Consider the following 25,242-nt stretch of genomic DNA (forward strand, 5'->3'; position numbering starts at 1 on the left):
CAAGACCTCAAGGGCCACCAATGCCACAACCTATTCCATTGCAACAAGTCCGGCCACAACATGTGCAACAACAATTTCAAAGACCACCTCAACGTCCACCGATGCGACAACAACAGTTTCAACAACCAATCGCACCACAAGGGCAAGTACCAAGGCCAAATGGTCCTATTATTCCAAGAGGTAGATATGGTGTACCAAGGAGACACCTTAGAGAAAATGTGAGGGGCATTGAAGCACATTTTCGGCCGGTAATCACGCAAAACCCTTCACCGGTAGTCATTCCTCATAATGATCAAGGGCGAACATTTGAAGTAAGAACCAACTCTTTGCAAAGTTTACCGAAGTACAAGGGGTTGGCAACGGAGGATCCGTATTTTCATTTAGAGGCTTATGACTCAATTTGCAACACTCTTGGGAGTCAAGGGTTTTCGGCTGACGATATTAAATTGGTTTTGTTCCAATTTTCCTTGGAAGATAAGGCGAAGAAGTGGTTTTACACGTTACCTTCGGCATCCATATATACATGGGGGGAGATGCAACAAACCTTCTTGGATGAGTTTTACACCGCCCAAAAGACCAACGATGCAAGGAAGGGGTTGAGAAGCTTCCAACAACAACATGGTGAGATGTTTCATGAGGCATTCGAGCGTTTCAATATGATGATTAAGAATTGCCCTCATCATGGAATTGAATTGTGGGAGTTGATGAATGCCTTCCACGAGGGGTTGAGTGCCGAAGATGCACGTGATTTGATGTCTATTACCGGTGGGACCTTCGGAACAAATTATGAGAATGATGATTGGGAGTTTTTAGAAAGCATGGCAACTACATCAAAAAGGAAAGCTCAAGCCTCGAGGAGAGCCCGACCGACCACTACCCGACCGCAAGTGCACGCCATAGATGATGGTAATGTTCAAACCACTAACCAAATATATGATGTTTGTGCTTTGTGTAATGAAATAGGTCATGCGGCTTAAAATTGCCAAGGGATGTTGGACGGGCAATACGAGGAAGTCCATGCGGTTCAAGGTCAAGGTCAAGGAGGAGGTGGTAGGAATTCAACAACATGAACTCTAATACCTACCACCCCGGGTTGAGGAACCACCCGAATTTTAGATATGGGAACCCTTCAAATCAAGCAAACCCGAATTTTCAAGGTAGCCAAGGTAACTTTGGTTCACGCCAATCTTACAATAACCAAGGTGGATACCGAGGCGGAAATAATCAAGGTTATCAAAAGCAATATCAAACGGGTTAAGAACAAATGGGGTCTTCGGGTGGTAACGAAATGATGGAAATGTTGAAGAGCATGCAAGCGGAGATGCAAAAGAGGAACCAAATGGATGATGCTCGCATTCAAAAAGACGAGGCCCGAGATAAAGCGATTCAAACTTTGACCACCCAAATGGGTCAACTTGCAACCGAGGTGTCCGAATTGGAGAAAGGCAAAGGTCAATTACCAAGTGACACTAAGGTAAATCCGTCTCATGGTACTTCAAGAGGTAATAATGTCAACATTCATCATGTAAGTGTTTTGAGAAGTGGGAAAGAGTACAAAACCAATCCTTCACCGGATTTGGTTGATGGGGTGGTTGAGGATATAACGGGTCAAGAGAGTGACGAAGAAAATGAGCCACCTACTATTTCTTCTAAAAAAACCCAATTTTGAAAAACCCGAAGTTAATAAAGAAAAAGAAAAAGTAAATGAGAGTGAGGGGTCGAGTGAAGTACCATTCCCTTCGGCTTTATTAGATCCGGGTAGGAAGAATTTTATTTCAAAACGGGGTCCTCAAAAAGAGGAAATGTGGGAGGTTTTTAAACAGGTTAAAATCAATCTTCCTTTGCTTGAAGCTATTAAACAGGTTCCCGCTTACCCAAAGTTTTTAAAAGAATTGTGTACCCAAAAGAGGCAACAAAAAGTGCCTAAATTGGTTGATTTGAAGGAGCGGGTAAGTGCGGTTTTAAAAGGAGATCTTCCTCCTAAGTTACAAGATCCGGGAACGCCTTTTATAAATATTCAAGTAGGAAATTTTCAAACTGCAAGGGCGTTACTGGATCTTGGAGCCGGAGTAAGTATCTTACCGGGGGGGGTTATATGACCAATATGATTTTGGTCCATTGAAACGGGTTGAGACAACGGTGGTATTAGCCGATTTGTCTCATAAACTTCCTCGGGGGATTGTACGGGATGTGATAGTTAAGGTTGATGAGTTCTATTATCCCGTGGACTTTCTTGTGCTAGACTACTCATCCGCAGACCCAATTCAACAACAAAATATTATTTTGGGTCGGCCGTTTTTAAACACTGCACATGCCGTTATTGATTGTCGATATGGTACGGTCGACATGACATTCGGTAATAGAAAGATGAGATTAAACGTTTTTACTAATGGTACTAATGTTTATGATGAGTGTTTTGTAGAAAACTTCATAGATGAATATGACCCAAAGGAGTTCGAGGAAGAGATTTTGGGTTCTTGTGTTCGTGGTGTGTCTTTGCAGGTGCACGCATGTGATTTGGAAAAAGAAGAGAAAGAGCAAGAGGCTCTTGCGGTGAAGGAAGGAAATCCACCATGGACCTACCAAATGGATACATTACCGGTAGAAATTGATTCGGGCACAAAACCTTCTTTGGAAAGTCCACCAAGTGTGGAGTTAAAGGAGTTACCAAAGCACCTAAAGTATGCATTCTTGGGGGAGAATGACACTTTACCGGTGATCATTGCTTCCAACTTGGAGGTAGCTCAAGCGGAGGAGTTGATACGGGTGTTGAAGGCTCATAAGGCGGCGATTGGGTGGACGATAGCCGATTTAAAAGGCATTAGTCCGTCCATTGTGATGCACAAAATTATTACAAGTGAGGACGCAAAGCCGACCCGTGAAACACAAAGAAGGTTAAACCCGAACCTGAGAGAGGTGGTCAAGAAAGAAGTTATCAAGTGGTTGGACGCGGGGATCATTTACCCTATTTCGGATAGTGTGTGGGTAAGTCCGACTCAGGTAGTGCCTAAAAAATCAGGCATTCAGGTAATTAAAGATGAGCAAGGTGAGCAACTTGCCACTCGCCCGGTAACCGGGTGGCGAGTTTGTATCGATTATAGAAAATTAAACGCCGCTACCTCCAAAGATCATTTCCCGTTACCCTTCATTGACCAAATCATTGAAAAACTTTCCGGTCAAAAATACTATTGTTTTTTGGATGGGTACTCGGGATATAATCAAATTGCCATTCACCCGGACGACCAACACAAAACCACGTTTACATGCCCATATGGTACATTTGCTTTTCGGCGAATGCCATTTGGACTATGTAACGCTCCCGCCACGTTCCAAAGATGTATGATGAGTATATTTTCGGACATGGTTGGAGAGTCTCTTGAAGTGTTTATGGATGATTTTTCCATTTTTAGGCCAAGTTTTGACTCTTGTCTTGATGAGTTAGAAAAAGTTTTGAAAAGGTGTGTGGAGACAAACTTGGTCCTAAGTTGGGAAAAGAGCCATTTTATGGTTCAAGAGGGTATTGTGTTGGGGCATGTGATTTCGGACCGGGGAATGGAGGTAGATAAAGCAAAAATTCGGGTAATTTCATCTCTACCCCCACCAAAGAATGTTAAGGGGGTGAGATCATTTTTGGGACATGTGGGGTTTTATAGAAGGTTTATTAAAGGCTTTAGTGTAATTACAAAACCTTTATGTAACTTATTTTTAAAAGATGTTCCTTTTGATTTTACTGACGAATGTTTGCAAGCGTTTCATGTGTTGAAGGAACAGTTGGTGAAGGCTCCTATCTTGCAACCACCGGATTGGTCGAAGCCGTTCGAGATTATGTGTGATGCTAGTGACACGACCATTGGAGCGGTTTTGGGTCAAAGGGTTGATAAGAAACCGGTGGTGATCTATTATGCAAGCAAAACTTTGTCCGAGGCGCAACTGAATTACACCACGACTGAGAAAGAATTATTAGCGGTGGTGTATGCCTTGGACAAGTTTAGAGCTTACATTTGGGGAAGCAAGGTGATTGTTTATTCGGATCATAGTGCGGTCCGATATTTAATGGAAAAGAAGGATGCAAAGCCCCGGTTGATCCGTTGGGTGCTTTTGTTGCAAGAATTTGATTTAGAGATCCGGGACAAAAAGGGGTGTGAAAATGTTGTTGCGGATCATTTGTCGCGGATACCATTGGAAGGTGTCGACGACCCGAGTGAGATTAATGAGCGGTTTCCCGATGAACAATTGTTAGCCGTTTCTACTTTCGTTGCACCATGGTACGCCCATTATGTGAATTATTTGGCTAAGGGTGCAATTTCGAATCATTGGACGAAGAAGAGGCGACAACAATTTCTAAGTCAAGTTAAACAATACATTTGGGATGAACTGGATTTGTTCAAGATTGGACCCGATCAAGTGATAAGGAGATGTGTTCCCGAAACTGGAGTTCTAGAGATCTTGACCCATGCTCATTCGTCGGCATGTGGAGGGCATTTTAGTGGGAATAAGACGGGTTATCGGGTGTTATCTAGTGGGTTTTATTGGCCCACGATTTTCAAGGATTCTTGTGAGTATGCCCGAAATTGCATCATTTGTCAAAGAGTGGGAAGTATTTCAAAACGGGATGAAATGTCGTTACAACCGATTTTGGTAGTGGAGGTATTTGACGTTTGGGGGATAGACTTTATGGGTCCGTTTCCTAATTCGAATGGGTTCTTGTATATATTGGTTGTGGTAGATTATGTGACAAAGTGGATAGAAGCCATTGCTACAAGGACCAATGATCATTCCGTAGTGTGTAAGTTTGTGCAATCCAACATATTCGCTCGTTTTGGTGTGCCAAGGGTGATAATAAGTGATAGCGGTTCACATTTCAAAAATTTTAATTTTGCAAAATTGCTTAAAAGATATAATGTGAACCATCGTGTGGCGACACCGTACCATCCGCAAACAAGTGGACAAGTTGAAGTGTCTAACCGTCAAATTAAGGAAATTCTCATGAAGACGGTGAGAACGGATCGAAAAGATTGGTCAAGTAAACTTGATGATGCGTTGTGGGCATATCGAACGGCCTACAAAACTCCAATTGGAACCACCCCTTATCGGATGGTGTATGGGAAGGGGTGTCATTTACCAATGGAGTTAGCACACCGAGCGCATTGGGCCATTAAAACAGTTAATGCGGATTATGACGAAGCGGGTCGAACAAGGAAGTTGCAATTGAACGAGATCGAGGAGATAAGAGATGAAGCTTATGAATGTGCTTCCGCATACAAAGACAAACTGAAGAAAGTTCATGATGCAAAGATAAGGAAAAAGAACTTCGAAGTGGGTCAAAAGGTGTGGTTGTACAATTCAAGGTTAAAGATGTTTGCAGGCAAACTCAAGAGCAAGTGGATGGGTCCTTACATCATCCGAAGAGTGGGAAAGTTTGGTGATGTTGATATAGAAGACGAACAATCCAATAGGCAACAAACGGTGAATGGGCATCGGCTCAAACCGTATTTGAATGGAAATGACATCAACAACTTGGAGCTTGACAAAGCGGGCTACATCTTGCGCCCGGTCGATGAAGAACAACCATGAAAGGCCCAGGTTCGGTAGTGTATATAGTAGTAGTTTGTTTTGTTTTGTTTTGTTTTGTATAATTTGCACAATTGTCATAGCTCCTCGAAGTCCGTGTTCGAAACAAGTGTGGGGATGTTCGGGTCGCGAATTGCTCTTACATTGTGTTGAGGACAACACGGGATTTTTGAGGGGGTAGGGTAATTTTTACGAGTTTTTGAAAAAATTAAAAAAACATAAAAAAAAATCGAAAAAATTAAAAATCTAAAAATTTTCACATAAAACCTCAAATTTTGGCGAAGAAAAACTGCCCAGTATGCACCGTAAATTACGGTATGGCCGTAATTTACGGTGGTGGTTAAAATAAGTTGGGCTTTACGGTGAAACTCTACTGTGTTACGGTGCAGATTTGATGTTCAGGTCTCACCGTAATTTACGGTGAGACCGTAAATTACGGTACGCAAGATTTTTGGTTTTCGTCGTTTGGGGTCCGCTCATATATATAAAAAATAAAAATAAAAAAATAAAATATAATAAAACAAATCTGGTCACGTGAAAGTTAACCCCAGCCACACATATTCTTTTCATTCTTCATTCTTCTATCACCATCATCTTCTTCTTTTTCTCAAGACCCACCACAACCTCCATAGTTCTTCTACCTTCACTCCTTCCTAATTCCTTCAATTTCTGTCCAAATCAAGTGAAATTTTGGTCTAACTTGACTAATTTTTCACAAGATTGTTGATTTTGACGAAAGATCTCTGAGAAAACGCTATTTTAGGGTCCGAATTTGAAACCCTAGTTCAAGATTATTTGGGGGTTTTTGGAGTTTTGGGTTTCACAAGCACTCTTGCATCTTGAAACAAAGGTATGAAAGCTTATTGTGTATATTTTGGTGCTACATTGTGAAAAGTAAGGTGATTTAGGTTACTTGCTCATGCCCACTTGCTTGTCTTAGATATGGTTATGAAATTGATTATTTGAACATGGTTTGTGGTTGTAGATGTAGGATTTGTGATGAAAGTAGTGAACTTGTGGGATGTTCTACATTGTAGAGACACCATGCCCAATTTTTGAAAAATTTTTGAGATACTTTTGGTTCACTAACATCTACAACCATGATAATAAGCAAGTGTGGGGATGATTTTGAAGAGAGGAATTAATTTTGTGTTTGCTTTTGTTGCTTGTCTCATGTGTGTAGGAAATGGTTAAGACAAAGGAACAAGCGGGATCAAGTTCATCTTCATCAAAAGGCAAAGGCAAACAAAAAGAACAACCACCACGAAAAAGGCAATATATGGGTCGTATTAGTGAAAGCGAAAGTGAAGGCGAAGAAGAGATGGAGTTGGATCCGAGTGAAAATCCGGTGTGGAATTCGGGTTCATTAGATGATCAAGCTGAGGAGTGGCAACCGACACTCTACCATGACTGCATGAATAAATTGAAGAACAAGGCGGCGGCTTTCATTTGTGAACGAGAGGTTCGGGAAGTGGAGTTCCAACAGTTTGGGGTGTTTGATAAGTTTCGGGCGCTAGGTTGGGAAGGGGCGCTCAAATGTTTTGACAAAGACAAGAGTAACCTGTTCATGACGGAGATACAAGAGTGGATGGCAACCTTGAAATGTCACAATTTTAACAAGCCATCACAGATGAAGTTGATTGGTAAGGTGCACGGGGTACCGGTGGAGATGTCATTCGACACGTTAAAGAAGCTCGGCAAGTATGACAGTCTCCCAGCTCGTGAATACATGATTCCCACTCTCGATGATCTCTTGCTTAACCCGGAAAAACATGTTCGATGGAATGACATGTTAGCAGCATTGTTCCTACCCGGTAAATACAGTGGTATTCTATACCGGAAGAATTTGAAGATAGAAGCTAAACTGTTGCATACAATCTGCCTTCTCAATGTCATTCCAAGAAGGGGAGACAAAGAACAGGTGAGGTTTCCAGAGATACCTGTTCTTTATTCGTTGATGCATGGGGCTCCACGTTTTCCGATACGTTACCTTATCATGCACCACTTATGGATCTGCCGAAATAAATATGGAAGAGACATCGTTCCTTATTGTCGAATAATTACGGGATTGATGAAACAACAGAAGGCGTTAACATCGGAAGATCGGGGAGCAACAAAAAGGCACCAGCCTTTCACGTTGGATAAGTTGGGGAGCGTTTGGACGTATACTCAGACGGAGCGTTATCACAAGTTAAAGTCGCAAGGCCAAAGGTGGAGAGCTCTTAAGGCGAATGCAAGGGATTTGTTACCGGGTGAAGAGGATGAACCCGAGAGTGAAGCAGAGATCCCAAGCGGGGATGAAGATTATGAGGAGCAACCGCAAGGCGGGGTGAACTTGAATGTGGGTCAAGGGGGTCATGGTGGAGGTCACGGTGGTATGTTCTATGACTATGCGCAACAATCGTATGAGCCAGGTTGGGCTTATAGTGGTACAATGCAAGAGGTGATTGAAAGTCAACGTCCGCCGGCATCTATTTTTGATACATGGTCGGGGTCGGAGAGGACGTTGTATGATCAAAACACGAGGAATAGTGCAAGCATAGAGCGGTCGTTAAAACATAGCTTCGATCGCCATGAGGCATGGAACCGTACTTTCGCATACTCTAGAGAAGTGGACACTAATAATCGATATCATGATGATCAGGCGAGGAGGATGCATGCGGATTGGCATGCCGGAAGGCCGGTTGTTGAGGACCCACAACATGTGGACTATGCCTCATTACCGCCTTATGATGGTAGCATTTCATACCCGACTCCACCACTTCACCATTCTAAATGGCTTGACCCGAGGCAGCAAGAGGGAGCGCAACAACAAGCAGGGAGTAGCAGCGGCGCATTCGGATTTGGAGAGTGGAATGATATGATGTCATCCATCTTTGGACCTCCAGGACCGCGCTACTATTAATCAGGTGGTATTCTCTCTTGTGTATAGTTTGTACATATTTTTGGTTTTATGTTGGTTATGGTTGGGAGGATGGGTGGTGTTTGATTATGTGGTTGATTGTTGGGTTGGTGTTTGTTGGTGGTGTCATGTTTAAAAAAAAAGAAGAAAAATATAAAAAAAAAAAAAAAAATGAAAAATACAAAAAGAAATTTGGGGTTTGAAAAAAAAAAAAAAAAGCTTTTGTTGATGTTGATTGAGTTAGTGATTAAAGCCTCCCAAAGCCATACATTGGGGTCAATGTATCCCAAGTGTGGGGATGGGGGGAATTTTTGAAGTTTTTGAAAAATTTTGAGCCAAGCGAAATGATGTGAAATTTTGAACGCCCTAACGTAACCCCAAGTTGATGCACCGGCAACCCTTGATACCTTTTTCGTTCTTGGTGAGAGTTGTAGCCACACTTGTACATAAATAATTGTCTTTGATGAGAGTGGCTACGGGTGGGGGTGCATTAGAACTTGTGCTTGAATGCGATTTGAGTCCTTAGTTAGACATGAATGTAGAAAGGATAAGGGCATTTAGGTAGCCTCGTCGTTGGTGTGAGCGAGTGTGGGATTTGGGGGGTTGGACCTCATAAGTATATATATGAGCATGGTAGTGAGAGGGGCGGGGGTTTGGACATTTAGTTGCCCATTTTGTGCCTTTAAAGCTTATCATTTGTTTCCCCTAGCTACTTACTTAAAAATTTACCCAAATTTGACCCGGTCTTATAGTGTTAGTGATAGTATTAGTAGTTTTACTAGTTTGAAGTAGATATGGTTAATGCGTTATCGTATGGTTGTTTGCTTAAAAAAAAAAAAGAGAGAGAAAAGCAATGAAAAAAAAAGAAAAAGAAAAGAAAAAAAAAGGGGGTTTAATTGTCTTGTATATAGTAGTTTGTTTGTTTGTTAGTTTGTTTTTGTTTGTAATAAAAAGACCGGGTCGAATTTTCGCTACTTCATATATATTCCATTCCCTACCTATACACCTAGCCGCGTTACAACCTTGAAGTCCCTTTGATTTGCATTCATGTTTAACCCATTTTAGGAGAATGATCGATTTAGGTACAAGCTTATGATTGTACAACCACCCGTTTGCCTAGTGTGTGTCTAGCTTATCTTTGCTAGTTTTCACTTGTAGCCGAGAGGAGAGAATTTGAGAGGGGTGTGTTGCTTGGGTGTTAAAAAGGGGTTGGTAAAGAGATTGCATGCTTTGCTTGGTTTAATTTGATCACTTGTTTTGAAATCATTTCGATGAGTTGCTTGGGACAAGCAACGGTTAAGTGTGGGGATGTGACGGGTGGTCCTTTGGACAACCCTTAAACATGTTAAAAGATGAAATAATCCTTCACTTAATCGTGTAATTATCTTGAATTAGATAACTACTGTTGCTTATGTTTCAGGTGCATTTCGGGGGCTAAATGATGGATTAAGTGCAGCTTTGGAATCTTTGGTGATGAACGGGTCGAGCGTGGAAAAAGAGACGAAAGAAAGAAGAACATTCAGGTCATCACCGTAAATTACGGTCCTACCGTAATTTACGGTGGACCTGAGAATCAAATAATGGCTCACCGTAACACAGACTATGTGCACCGTAAAAGAATCAAGTCCACCGTAATTTACGGTGAGACCGTAAATTACGGTGGTGGCTGCGTGAAAAAGTGTAACTGCCACATTAAGTTGTTTTTGATGGTGTCTTTTCACATATTCCAATCATTGTCGGTTTTGGGGGCATTCCAGGGGCGAATTGGCTGGTTCTTGCTTGTTTTTGGACAATCTCTAACATTCGGTTTGTGTCTTTGATCCGTATGAACAATATTATCTTTGTTAGGATGTTGATTCGAGCCATGCTTGGCTAAACACTTTATGACTGTCCTAGATTGAAGGTTTATTTGAGACAATTTGTATTTGATTTCCTAATTTCTAGAATAGCAATCTTAATCTTGATGGTTGGTTTGTTATGGTGTGTGATTGTTTGTTAGTAACTTGTTAATTCTTATGATTTTCTAGTTTGAAACCATACGTTCTTGGTGCCGTTGGCAATCGAGATATCATGGGTAGAATTAGGATTGGGTAAGGGTTGATTGATCATCGGGTAACAACCTCACGTTCTAGGAATCTGAGTACTTAGTTCCCTTTCATCACTGCAAGTAATCACACATGAGCTATGTCTATGTAGTTCTTTCTAGTGGAATGATAATATGAATGTCGATACAAACTGGAAATCTAGGATGGTCATTTGTCTCTAATTTGCTTACAAACAAACTTTCTCTTGCAATTTACTTAGTTTAATTTAGTCTAAAACCAATTCACTCACATAAACTCTCGAATCTTATTTCTTTTGCAATTAGTTTAATTTTAGGTAACTTAGATAAATCTTCAAATAACACACATTCCACAAACTCCCTGTGTTCGATACCCACTTGCTGCTATCTATATAGTTGTTATTGGGATTAAATTTGCGTGACCACGACATCACGTCAAATCCGATACTCTCACAAAACCTATGTACTCACAAGCATTTCTTTCCGGACTTTATTTTTTCATATGTTTCAGGTGGTATTGCTTGATGTTGGTTGCTAGGAAGCTTGTGTCATGTAGGACCTGGACGAGGCCTTAGTGACTTAAAAACAGATATAAACAATGTGTAGTTTGTTTGTTTGGTTTTAAGACAATATACATTTCACAATAATTCAATAAAACGAAACATTTAGTTACCATGGTTGTGGAACAGTAATTCTGTTACAACACTCCCCGATGTTTCCGCCACGTTTTGTTGTTTTGACGTGGTCGGGGTGTGACACTTGGGCAGCCTTTCAAATACCGTAAAATTTGTTTGACGATTGTCAGGTGTGACTGCTTTGGGCTTGATTGATATCTGGCACATAAACACGTTGGATACATGATGTCTGGGCGAGAAGCAGTAAGATACATCAAGGATCCAATTATCGACCGATACAACGTCTCTTCCACCTTTTCTCCACTCTCATCTGGGCAAATCCCGTGATTCTGTGCTAAGGTTGATGCTGGACTAGATTAAGACATGCTAAACTTCTCCAGAACATTGTTCACGTATTTAGTTTGATGAATGAAGATTCCTTCGGGCATTTGTTCTACCTGCAGCCCTAGGAAGAACTTCATCTCCCCCATCGAACTCATCTCAAACTTCTTCTTCATAACTTTCACAAATTCTTTACACAAGTCGTCATTCGTCGAACCAAAAATAATGTCATCGACATAGATCTGCACAATTAAGAGATGGCCTGCAACTTCCTTTGTAAACAGAGTACTATCAATTGTCCCTCTGGTGAATCCGTTGGCCAGCAGATGTTGGGAAAGCGTCTCATACCAGGCTCTTGGGGCCTGGTGAAGTCCGTAAAGCGCTTTATCCAGAAGATAGACTTTGTTATTGTGTAGTGGATCAGTGAAACCCGGCGGTTGTCCCACATACACTTCTTCTTTGATTCTTCCATACAGGAATGCAGATTTCACATCGACTTGGTAGACTTTGAATCATTTCCACGACGCGAACGCCAGGAAGATCCTAATAGCCTCAAGTCTAGCAACAGGCGCATAAACCTCATTATAATCAATGCCTTCTTGCTGACTGTGTCCCTGTACTACCAATCGTGCTTTGTTTCGAACGATGACTCCCTTATCATCTCTTTTGCACTTGAACACCCACTTTGTCTTTATCAGCTTCTGGTTTTCAGGAAAGTCTACTAATCTCCAGACTCCTAACTTCTCAAAATGCTGCAATTCTTCTTGCATAGCATTTACCCAGCTTTCTTCAGTTAAAGCTTCCTTATACGTTATGGGTTCAATCTGCGAGATAAAACACTTAAGTGAGAATTCTTCATGTAAAGGAGCAACAGATGTATAAAAACAAGTAAGTGCTCTGTTGATCTGATCCCTCGTCTTTACACCGCTCTGAAGGTCACCGATTATCTGCTCTGAAGGATGATAAGACAATGTTCTTGGCATTGAAGTGTGAGGCACATTAACTTCCGATTGCAAGTTCGGAATGTCTTGATCACCGGTGTGATCCTCAGCTTCTGTCGTTGCAACATCTGGTTCCTCGTCAAAAGTCGGACCGAAATCTGATTCTGAGTCGTCAGAATTATCAAATGTTGGGGCTGGTTCTTCTGGGTCTTCGTGTGTCGTTCCACTTGGATCGGCCTCGTGATTGTGTGTACCCTCGGTGGGTGTAGAAACTACTAGCGGTCTAGGCACTTGTTCTTGTGACATGGACTGCTGATATTGATACAATAGTGCTAGTTCCTCTTCACTTGGCTGAGTCGGCAATTGGAAAGACTCCCAGAATTTGTCGTAATCGAACAGGAATCTTTGTCCGGGAAGTTGCGGTGGAGCTGTGTGCTTCTGACAATCTACATGCTGAACTTGAATTACCTTTCCCAGGCATGGTACGAACACTCTCTTCAGCGGGCTCACGTAACCTATAAAGAAACCATCATTACTTTTAGCACCAAACTTGCCATCTGGATCTATGAAGGTACAGGGAGATCCAAACGGTTCTAAAAACTTTAAATTTGGCTTATAACGGTGTAAATGTTCAAAACATGTTTTCTTATATTTCTTCACAGTGAGCACTCGGTTCAATGTGTAGCACGCTGCTGCAACTGCTTCACTCCAGAAAAATATCGGTAACTTAGAATCGGTAAGCATTGTTCGAGCTGTTTCAATCAAGGTGCGATTCTTTCTTTCAGCTACACCGTTCTGCTGTGGAGTGTATGGTGCACTAAATTCATGAAGAATACCTTTCTCGTTACAGAACTCGAGCATTCGATTATTCTTGAACTCCGTTCCATTATCACTTCATATTCTCCTGATCGGCAGCTTATACAGCGTTTCCATCTTCTTGAATAGAACCATCAGTGACTCAAACGCTTGATCTTTCCTTTCCATGCACACCACCCATGAAAACCTTGTGAAGTCATCAGTAACCACAAGACAGTACAAGTCTTCACTGATACTTTTCACATTAACCGGCCCAAAGAGATCCATGTGGAGTCTCTCGAGCGGTACTCTGATTGAATTCAGCAACTTCTGCGGGTGTGTCTTCTTTGTCTGCTTTTCTTTCTTGCACTCTACACAATCATCGTTTAAATGAAAACTTTTAAGATTCACACCTTCAACTAAATCATTGTGTACAAGAAAGTTAATTTTCCTAACATGAATGTGGCCCATCTTTCGATGCCACATTTTCGACTCTTTTTTGGTCACTTTGGCTTTTGTCACAAAACATTGTTTCTGATGATCTGTTGTTGTTGCGACACTCATATCAAGAATATACAAGTCATTTTCTCGTGGAGCTCGCAACAGCACCATATCCTCAGGAATTTTAAAACCAGGTTTTAAGACAAGACATTCATTTTTAGTGAAATGCACAGTAAAAGACTTGTCACAAATCTGTGAGATACTCAGCAGATTGTTTTCAAGTTCTATTATGTAGTTCACTTTATCAAACGATATAACTCCATTCGTTAAAGTTCCTTGACCAACTATCCTTCCACCCTGATTCCCAGCAAAATCCCACGTATCCACCATTGATAGATTTAACGTCATAAAGCAATGCTAGCATTCCAATCATGTGTCTTGAAGCTCCGCTGTCCATTATCTACTTCGAGATTATCGACCTCAGCAGCCCCTGCAACCATTAAAGCAATTCATTCAAACAATGACGCCCATGATTTTTTAACAGCTGAAACACTACCAAAAACAATGTCACATGTCACATCAACCTTCGAAAAGTTAAAAATAACATTTGGAACATCAATTTTGACTTTTGGTTTTAATTCTTCCTTCTTAATCGGTGGAAACTCTTCAAGAAGTTTATCAAGTTCAAATTCAAGCTTTTCAACATCATCTTTAAAAACTTTTGCTTCATTTTTCAAAACACTTTCCATCTTTTTCTCTTCAACTAATGATTTTGATTTCACCACCCAAGATTGATTCTCAAAAACTTTCATTTTTGGATAAATCTTTGAAGTCTTTTGGACTTTCGAATATTCGCCAACCTCAAAAGTTGATTTCGGCTTTTCTTCGGACTTCAGAGATTCACCTCTCTTCAAAATACGAACCGGTGAAATCATTGGTTTTTTACCCTTGTTATCAATTGGAGTTTTAGCTCTGGGTTTTTGCAAAACAGGTTTTTCAAACTTTTTCATGCATTGTTTGGCCATATGACCAATTTCACTACAGCGATAACAAATTCTTTTGTCATATTCGACAAAAGTTGATTTGTAGGTCTTTTCTCTCAACTTCTTCGCTGCATTGAAATCATCAATGGCTTTTTGACTGAAAATATACTCTTTTTCAGCATCAACACTGGGACCAACAATGAAAACATCACGCATATTTTCCTTTGGCTTGACATTCTTCTTAGCCATTTTCTTTTCAAATCCAATCCCTTTGTTTTTTAAATTGTTTCCATTTTTCTTGTTATTACCACCATTTCCCTCCCACTCTTTCTTTCCCGAGTTGTTAGGTTGTGATTTAACAAACGACTTTTTGGGTTTTGAAAAGAACTCTTTGTTGTTTACCTCAGAAATTTCAATTTCGACCAATTTAAACACCTTTTCAACATTCTCAATTCTTGCATTTTGGAGCGGATACTCAAAATCAGAATAAAGTTTGTTAGTTCCAATCATTGTGTAAACCACAATGATCGGATCATTATTCGTGACTTTGTCTGATTTTGGTATAAATCTGTCTAAGAAGTTGCCATCTTCTTCAGAATCAGACATGGAGTTCTCAAAATGAGTTTTCACAATCTCAGACTCCGAGTTATCACTTTCTTCATCTAACACTTGGTCAACAACGGTTTTGATAACCTGTGACTCATTGTCAGTGTCGGACGGAGAGAATGTAACATCAATACTTTCAGGTAACTCATTCTCAATGGTTCTCAGTTTGAGATTCAAAGTAGCTTCCACCCCATCTGGATACTTCTGAGTGTAATGATTCCACATTGGGGGTGGAACACTGTTAAAGACAGGTGTTGCATTTGGTTGTTGCGGGACAATTTGTTCAATCACATATGAAGATGCAACATAACTCATTCATTTTTTATCAATTCTTTCATTCTCAATTTTTGTTAACTCTAATTCCTTTTTCAATGAAGCAATCGTGTCCAAATGAACATTGATTTCCACTTGTTTATCAAAAATTGTTGATTTTAACAATCTTGTGGCTTTATCGTTTTCAAGACTCTCTTTTTGAATCATTTTGATAGATCTAGCCAATGTGTCATAAGCTTCTTTTACTTGACTTAGATCAAATTTAATCGCATCAGTGTATTGTTTCAATTCCTGAAACTTTGTGTACTTTTCAAGACACTCCATGTAGGGTTTAGAACAGTTTTTGCATGAAGTTTCAGAAATTGAATCAATCTTTTCAACAATCTTTTCATCTTGATCAATTTTAACATCCTGTTTACCAACACCATTAGACTCTGACTCAAACACTCCTTCGGTTTTGACCTCCTCACATTCTGACTCCTCATCAGACTCCTTTTGTACTGACTCCATTTCGACGGAAACATTTTGAACTGACTCATTATCAACAGACTCTGGTTTTACAGGTTCTGTGTCTACCTCTTTCAGTTTTCCCATCAAGGCTCTGTCAGCAATCTCTTTTAGTGTCTCTTCAGTCATTTCTTTGGATACATCAATTATCTCTTCAACAGGAGTTTTCTCAACATCATACTGTGGATAGAATCCTGTTGTTGGCTCACCGAAAAAACCTGCAAAAGAATCAAACACTTTAGGAGGCATAATTGATTTCAAAGAACTAGCTAAAACCTCCTGTTCGGAATGATAATAGTAGACTTCTGCAGCAATTTCTTCGAGATCAGCCACACTTTCTTCATACACATCTTCACTAACAACTTCTGTTTCAACAACACTCTCCGACTCCTCCACAATCTCAGCCATCATTGCTCTACCCTCACTTCCCGGGATGTATTTATCCCAACTGAAACCTTTAGCTACCTTCTCATCATCTTGGTTAACTATAAGAGCTTTTTCCGGCTTGTTTTCGATCTGAGGTCTTTGAACGACTTGTTGTTGATTTGTCTTGTGATAGATCGCCTGTCTGTAGTAGTCGTTGGTAAATGGATTCTGATGATTATTGACCTCTCTATTCGGACACTCCTGCTTAAAATACCCTCTCTCTTTGCATTTAAAACAAGTCACTTTGGACTTATCAAATCCGAGCTTGCTGTCTGGTCCTGACAAACTGTTTCGACCTGTAATTTCCATAAACCTTTGGGCTCTTCTAACCAAACTAGCCATTCCCCATTTGATGTCAATCAGCTCTAGCTCTTCTGGACCTATTTGATCGTAATCCTCATTTATCATATCAGGATTACCGATCTTTCCAGCCACTAAACTCTCATACGACTCCAGTACGGAAGCTAACAGTGAATATGTTGCTTTGCAGCTGCTTCAGTAAACTCTTGTTCGTTTTTGATGTTTACCGCAATATTACACTGAATCCCACAAACATAACCCTGATTGTTCGAGCTAGATGAGCTTTGAGGCGACACTTGTTCTGAGGCTTTGAAAATTGGCTCATAACTAGCAAACGGTGAAGGCTTGTTGTTGCTTGAGGTACTAGACGAAACACCCGATGTTGAATCAGCACTAAACGCTGTTTGAATCTTCGGGCTTAGATTCGAAGTTCCCAAAGTGCTTCCTTTATAATATAGAGAAACATCTTGTTGAACATCTGCAGCATTCATCTTTCTTATCTTCATTAGCTCAAGCTCATGTGCCTCGATTTTCTCAATGAATGAACTGAGGTTGAAACCAACATAGTCTAAGTTGTTCTTCAACACTAAAAGATAAGTTCCCCATTCGTCATATGGTAAGGCATCTGCCAGTTTATCAACCCACTCTTCATCAGTTTTCTGAATACCCAAACGCTTCATTTCAAAAACTAGGTGACAGTATCTCTCGATCAACTGTCTTGTTGTTTCACCTTTAATTCCCCTGAAGATGTCAAATTCTTTCTTTATCAAAGTAGTCTTGCTTTTTATCATCGATACATTTCCCAAAAACTTCACCTTCAAATCTTGCCACACTGACTGTGAATTATCTTGGTGTTGAAGTAACACCAAGATATCTTCATTAATCGCCTGTTGAAGAATACTCATCATCTTCTTCTCAGCTTTGAAATCTTCTTGTTCACTTTGTGTCAAACTACCAATCGCCTTCTCAAGACCCAAACCATCCTTAGGAGGAACGTATTTCGATTCAATCTTCATCCAACACTCAAAATGGTTGGCTTGTACCCAATTTTTAAATCTTCCAGACCACCCCGCATACTCATCGATATTCATTAATTTAGGTGGTTTCTGCATCGTCCCTAACTCATTCTCCATATTCACGTTTTGCACTATACTGGCTGGGTTTTGTGCTGCTGTCATCCCACCGCCGGCAAAGAAGTTATAAAATTCTTGATTGTCCATTTTACGAAATTAGATTACGGAAAAATTTTTCAAGTTTTGAAAACTGTTCTTTTCAAGCGAAATTACACAAACAGGACTTTCAAACGGAATTACGAACTCTATGGACTTTCAAACGGAATCAGACATATCCACACGGAATTAGGTTTTCAAACGAGATTAAAACTTTCAAGCGAGATTACTTTTAAACGAAATTACCTTTTTTCAAGCGAAATTACACCTTCAACCGAAATTAGCTGTGATTTCAAACGGAATTAGTATTTTGGAGCGAAATTAGCCAAACGAAATTACAATTTGAACGGAATTAGTAATTTCGCTTGAAGTTACTTCAATTTTTCAAACGGAATTAGTAATTCCGTGTGAAAACACCTCAGAATTTTCAAACGAAATTACCTGTTTGTTCAATCGGAATTACTGTTTGGCACATTTTTTATCACTTTTATTTTGAATTTTGATCTGATTCTCTCAAGGGTTTGTTAAAACAATGTTTTACACACAATATCAGAAAATCAGTCCATTTTGTCTGTTAAATTGTCCAGAAGTCAAAGAAAGTGTAGAAAAAGGCACTGATTCAAGTGTATTGGCTCATAACTGGCTCTGATACCAATTGTAGGATCGTTTTACCGACCAAATGAGTCAATCAGAGGTAATAGACACTGTTTGAGAGACAGAAACTAACAAACAGAGTAGAATCAGTGAAGAAAAGAGTGGAAACAGAGTTATTTCACTTTAAAACTATCTTCTCATTCAAATTAGACTTGATTACACGGCAAGAATTCGGCAGCACTTCGTGACACTGTAGCTAATTCCGTGCCAAATGAGAAGCTAACACACATATATATAACCCAGCTAATTCCACTTGAACATAATGTAGGATCAGTTTTGACCACACGAATGAGTCAATCAGAGCTAGTGCTTACTGAAAATGTGGCGGAAACACATTTACAGCATGATACAAAGATAAACGTAACAGAAAGGAGTAGAAACAGATGAATTCACATTTTAAACACTTTTTCTTCACTTGATAACGATTGCCACACGGTCAGCAGTTCGACGTAGAGTACAAGACAACGTTACAAATGAAGTGAACATCAGGGGTATTTATAGAGGTCTTGGTCCGCTCATGTGACATGTCCACAAGCGGTCCAGACTACAAACCTGGTCCGCTTTTGTGGACAAATGTCACAAAAGCGGTCCAACATACTAACTTTCATAAAATTACATATAAACCCCCTGAACTTTTACAAAATAACCTATCTAGACCATATACATTAAACTAGCATTACAAAGACGCAGGCTTTAGACATTGTGCACCAACAAACTCCCCCTTGGATGAAGCCGCAGTCTTTGTCTTGAAAGTTGGTCTTCAGATAGCAGCTTTGTAGTGTTCTTCACGCCCTTTAGGCTTCCTGCTCAAAGCAATTCTTATCTTTTCATTCTTTCGCTTCTCTGCCTTCTCTTATTCCTGTTGTTTCTTCATAAACTTTCCTCTGTTTGCTTCCATCCTACGATTTTCACGTTCACGTTTCCGTTTTGCTTTCTTCTTCATCTTTTCATCTAGCTCCCACCATGACGATTTCCACTTGCTTTCGGAATTAATTCCTTTTTGAAAGCACAGTGATACAACACGTTGGAACTGTTGAGCTTGATCTTTATCTTCTGCTTTATAACGAATCTTGTGAATAAACAAGCATTCGATGTCTTTTGCCGAACAATTCACCAGCCACATCGGATCATAGACACGAATATATCTCAGTTCACCACCAGCTCTGTACGTTATGATTGCTTCAGTTGTCAGACAGCTGTAAACCCAATCAATGAACCCTTTATAAAAATCTTGCTCCATTTCTAGCATAGGAATTGTTGTCATGGTTCTTGGAGGCTTTACATTCAGAATAGTTTCTGTCACACCAGTCACTGGATCTACTCTTTGAATACGTCTTGGACGATGAGGCTTCCATTTCCGATATCCTCTCAGAGTCTCGTACTTAATATATCCCCACATCGCCTTATCATTCTGCCTCACCTGATAATCCAACGTTCTCACCTGAGATAACTCATCGACGTCCCACCATGGTAATGACATAATGTCATATAAACGTTTAAAGTATTGGACACCATATTCTCTTCGAACTGCATAGGCGTTAACTTGCGGAAGAAAACCCCAACTAATAATATCGCCAAGCGAAACATTTCGATCTCGTTGGAAGTATTTCAACGGCCTTTTGAACTTTCTTTCATGAGAATTTTTGAACCATTTAGAACAATCAATCTCTTCAACACTCGATTGACCTTCTTTTTCAACATTAGATTGGCCTTCTTGTTCAGCTTCTTTTCTCAAACACTCGAACACATTATCGTTCACCGCTTCAGTCACTTTCTGACGCAACTCATCTCTGTTTTCAGCAGCAAAGAATTCCATTAACGTCGGAAGTTTTGAAGTGTCTTCAGGAACATCTTCATTATCCGAACCATCCTCTACTTCAACCCTATCATACTGATCGGCATCCTCAACATAGTTATACTTGTAATCTTTCTGTGTATTGATATCAAAAGATTCCAGATCTGCTTCAAGATCAATTGGAATCTCAGGATTTACATCTTTTAACATCTCCCTATACACATCTAGACATAGGAACAAGGGTTCATGATGTTCTACAATCTGAGTCTTACTCGACTCCCCCTTTCCCTCAGCTTCACCACTTTCTTCATTGACTGTGTCGTTTAGCAGATCTTCAACGACTTTTTCATTTGAAGTTTCAGTTACTCTAACACCTGAACCTCCTGCAGCGTCATCATCATCATCACCTTTAGAACTGTGACTGCTTGCAGAATAAACAAACTCTTCCTCATCGTCATCCTCATCATCCTCTTCATCTTCACCACCAATTAACTTAGGCGTTGGAGATTCTTCTTCAACTATACCAGGAACTGAAGATATAGGCACAAGATTATCTATCACCATTGAAGGCACAATAGACATTACAGAACTTCCTTCAACCCCTTTACCCTTATCTTTCATCTGCCTTTCTACTTCTGCTTTACGTTCTGCACAAGGTCCTCTAACTTCAACTCTTCATACTTTTGATCCACTGTTGTTTCTAACATGCTTTCCACAACTCTATTCAGCATGTAGAACTTGTGTTCATGCAACGCTTTAGCAGCCATAAGCTCTTTATTCTTCAACTTATAGTACTCGTTTTCACTTTCTCGACGATTCTTCTCCTCTTCTAATTCAGACACTCGAACTTTCAAAACGTCAATTTCCGTCTGATCAACTTCAATTTTCAGTGTCAATACTTTGTTTTCACCTTCTAACCTCTGCACCTTACCAGCAAGAGACTTTTCTCTTTCAGCAATCTTTTTGCATTCATTCGCCAACTTTTTATTTCTGCTATCACCTCATCAATTCTCTTTTCCAACTTCAATACTTGAGAATTGTTTGCAAAATCGAAATCAACGTCTAGCAGATTATCATGCGGTATCGCAAGCCCTCTACTTGAAGAACCAGGTTGTGCTTGGGTGAGTGGAGGTGTGCCAAAAAGATCTTGTGAAGAATAATATGGTTGATGTGGAGGTGGTGATAATGGAAACAGAGGAGATGGTTGTCATTGTGGAATAGGTTGTCTGGGTGGTGTTGAGTGTGATGGAGGAGATTGAAGTATTGGAGATTGTGGAGGTGTTGGTTGATGTGGAGGTGTTTGTTGACGTGGAGGTGTAGGTTGACGTGGAGGTGTAGGTTGACGTGGAGGTGTAGATTGTGTTTGCATAATCTTCTGAGGACGCTTTGACACTTTAATCTTTGGAGTAGCCTTCTTTCGACCACCAGCTTTCTTTTTACCCTTCGGAGTAGATTGTGACGCTGAAACATGCTCCGGAGAAGGTTCATAAGGTGCATCTTCTTTCTCTTCTCTCTTCCTTTTTCTAAGTAACTTCTCCTTTTCTACTTCCTCTCTCATTCGCCTTTCACGTTCTTTTGCATCAACTACTTCAAAATCAGACACACTAGAAGAACTAGTAGTGTCTTTATCAACATCATCACCTTCAACATCTTCTACCACTTTCTCTCTTTCCTGTTGAATATCAACATTATCAACAAAATACGCATCAGATGTAAACAAATCTGTATTAATTTCAATATGTGCTACACTAGCCGCCTCTTGTTCCTTTTCAATGTTCACCTCAGGAACTTCTTCATCAGACTCATCTACTAACACAGTTTCAGCCTTCTTCTTTTATTTCTTCTTCGGCTTTGAAGAAGAACCTTCACCTTCAGCTACAAGAGTTGCAAGTCTACGTCTGCGTCCCGACTCCTTCACATACCACTCATTCTTTGTTGGTTTGAAACCCTGAGTTATTTTCAACTCTACAGCATACAATGCTTCTTTCATTTCTTCTTGATTTCTCCAATTCTGATGATTTTCTGGATCAGGATCCACATAGTTCGCATCTCTAAGCAATCCGAAGTTTTCAATCACTAACTCAGGCTCTGGATGATGAGGATGATACTTGACAAGATTCTTTAACGAGATATTTGACATGTGAGCTTGAACAAGAAGATCATCCTTAATGTTTCTATCAATTCCAGGGTATGCACGATCAATCATCATTTGTACAAAACGTGGATATCTCCAGACTCTAACATCCGACGAGAGATTTTCCACCATATAATGAAAAACTATATGTGAGAAGTTGTATTTCTTATTCAACACCAATGCCGTTAGCATGTTCATCTGGTAATCTCTCATTTGGTCATAACTGCCCTTCGTGTGACTCAGGGAAATCAAAATACAATGGATTAAAAACTTGAATGATTTCTGAAATTTTGACTTTAAGTAGTTCCCGGTGTTCAATGTGCTTCTGTATCCCAAACGTAGCATACACCCCTTCACCATTCGTTCAGGAAATCTTGTGCGGTAATTGGCCTCATCAGGAAAGTTCATTACTTCACGAACTAACGCTTCAGTCACCAGTATGGTCTCCAACTTTCCATCCACTTCCACTTCTGACGAAATCACCTTGCTTGCCTCGTCATACTTTGCATTTTTCCAAAATCGACTAATATGCGATCGATACAACGGCCTCTGGTCAGTCATCGCTTTCTTTACTGGAATACGATTCATGTACTCCAAAATACTGCTGAATTCTGATAATAGAGGACACTTTTCCACATCTAAATCAACGCAACTGTTGTGTACTGGATCGAATAATACATTTGGTGATGCCTGCACAACAACAATACAAACACAGACTTAGAAAAATTTAACATTTTGAACATTTGACCAAAAAGGCGATCCATCACAATGCATTAAAAGCGAACCAAACAATATAATATCACAAAAGCGGATCAAACACATCACAGCCCTATAGGCGAACCACAGTTATGACTAAAAAGCGATCCTACTTAGAAAATACTCAAAAAGTGAACCGTCCCTAGCCACATAAGCGATTCAACCCTTTACTGCCCTAAAAGCGGTCCTGAAATTAATACATATGGGCGGTCCTAACATGGTATACATAGGCGGTTCAACAAATGATCTATAAGCGGTTCAACAAATGATCTATAAGCGGTTCAACAGGTGACCTATGAGCGATCATGAGTTACCTGTTCATAAAAGCGGTCCTACAAGATGTAACTAAGAGCGATTCAACATATGACCTATGAGCGGTTCAAACTACCTGACTGTAAAAGCAGTCCACATATCAACAACATGTAAAAACAGCCTAAAACCTAAAATTGATTCTAAAATCAGATTCTACTCAACATTCCGAACCTAAGGGTGTCTTTTGATTCCTACAACCATTCCTAAAACTCTCTAGATTTGAGATTGAAATTAATTACTGCCGACAACACATATCAATCACTCAAATTTCTGCAATTAGCATGTAATACTACACCTAGTATCATCATACGACACTGAAACAACAATAATTTCAAACAAACATGTCATTCACAGGCTTAAAACATGAATCGTTCATTCACACATGCCGACAGACGTGGTTTAACTCAATAGAACTCCAATTAAGAGAGTACTTACCTTTCCCATGATGTAAATAGTAGAAATCTATCAAGAACAAAAGGTAAATCAGATCAAATAGCAGTAAATCACGATGAACAGTTGAAATCGCTCGAATCGCCCCGGAGAAGATGACTTATAAGCGGTTTGGGTAATGACAGAATAAGCGGACCCTGTACCTTATATATGACGTCTGAACCGCTTATTTGTCATGTTCTTATGAGCGGTCCACAATGTTTTTTTGACAAAAGAGCGACCCAATGTCACAAAAGCGATCCAAACTTTAATTTTTAAGAAATTTATTTTTTATTCGTTTTTCCAACTTTTTCGATTTCACACGCTGACACCCAGTTGACCAAGTCCAAGTTAATGACCCTGGACAGCTGTTTGACCTACCAAGTCCAAATTAATGGCCCTGGTTGATCATATTTATGAAGTACTTTGTCGTTTTGTTTCAAAAAAAACAGTTCAAATTAATGAACTTTTCAACGTTTCAAACATTTGCACATTTTATCTTTCAAACATTATACCAGATCTATGTTTGTAATCACAGCTTACCCAACCCTCATCAGACACCAACATGATCTGCACACAGGCTTTGAACTTCCAATCCCCAGTATCAGTTTTCAAAACTAAAATGAGAAAAGAAAATCTTTTTGGGTTTAAAGTTGTACAAACTGAAATATATACACACAATGTTTTTTCGAGCGTGTTAGGGGATCATATCAGCTGCTGACAGAACACAAGCACCGTTAAGCTTATTTCATTTTACACATTTAAGCAATTCGCGTTGATTGTCGGTATATTGATCCACTTTAAATTCTCACAGAATTTTCAATCTGTTCGGGATACGTTATTAGTGTTTTAGAGACTTAAACGTCAATGTGTGTTCCCACCTCAGTATATACTCCCGTATCCGGATCCCAGTATTCAGTCTTACAGGTGAATATACCACATCTGATATCTGTTGGGGGTAGATGCGAAACCGGGAGAGCTCAGGTCAGAACTTCCGTTCAGCAAAGAGATGACGGCTAGACTTTTCAGTGGGTCCCCTTTAGAGGATCTTTTGCATTTCAACAGCAGCGACTATCAATTTTATTGTTTCATCAGCATGCTGAGGGTGAAGCTTATGTTTCAAAGCTTTTTGCGTAAAGTATTATCCGGGGACTAGGTCAGTATTTCCATACAGCAGAAGTCCCGGGATAATACCCCAGATATCACCGGGTATAAAGACCTAGTATCTCA

General features: G+C 40.0%; 1 non-coding gene across 1 annotated transcript; it reads right to left on the bottom strand.

Moving 5' to 3' along the window:
- Positions 1–582: 582 nt before the first annotated feature.
- On the bottom strand, positions 583–688 carry LOC118488525. Its single transcript, XR_004885069.1, has one exon. It is a non-coding gene; the product is annotated as a small nucleolar RNA R71 (small nucleolar RNA).
- Positions 689–25,242: the final 24,554 nt, after the last annotated feature.

The sequence above is a fragment of the Helianthus annuus genome, chromosome 16 (assembly GCF_002127325.2).
Source record: "Helianthus annuus cultivar XRQ/B chromosome 16, HanXRQr2.0-SUNRISE, whole genome shotgun sequence".
NCBI classification, from domain to species: Eukaryota; Viridiplantae; Streptophyta; class Magnoliopsida; order Asterales; family Asteraceae; genus Helianthus; species Helianthus annuus.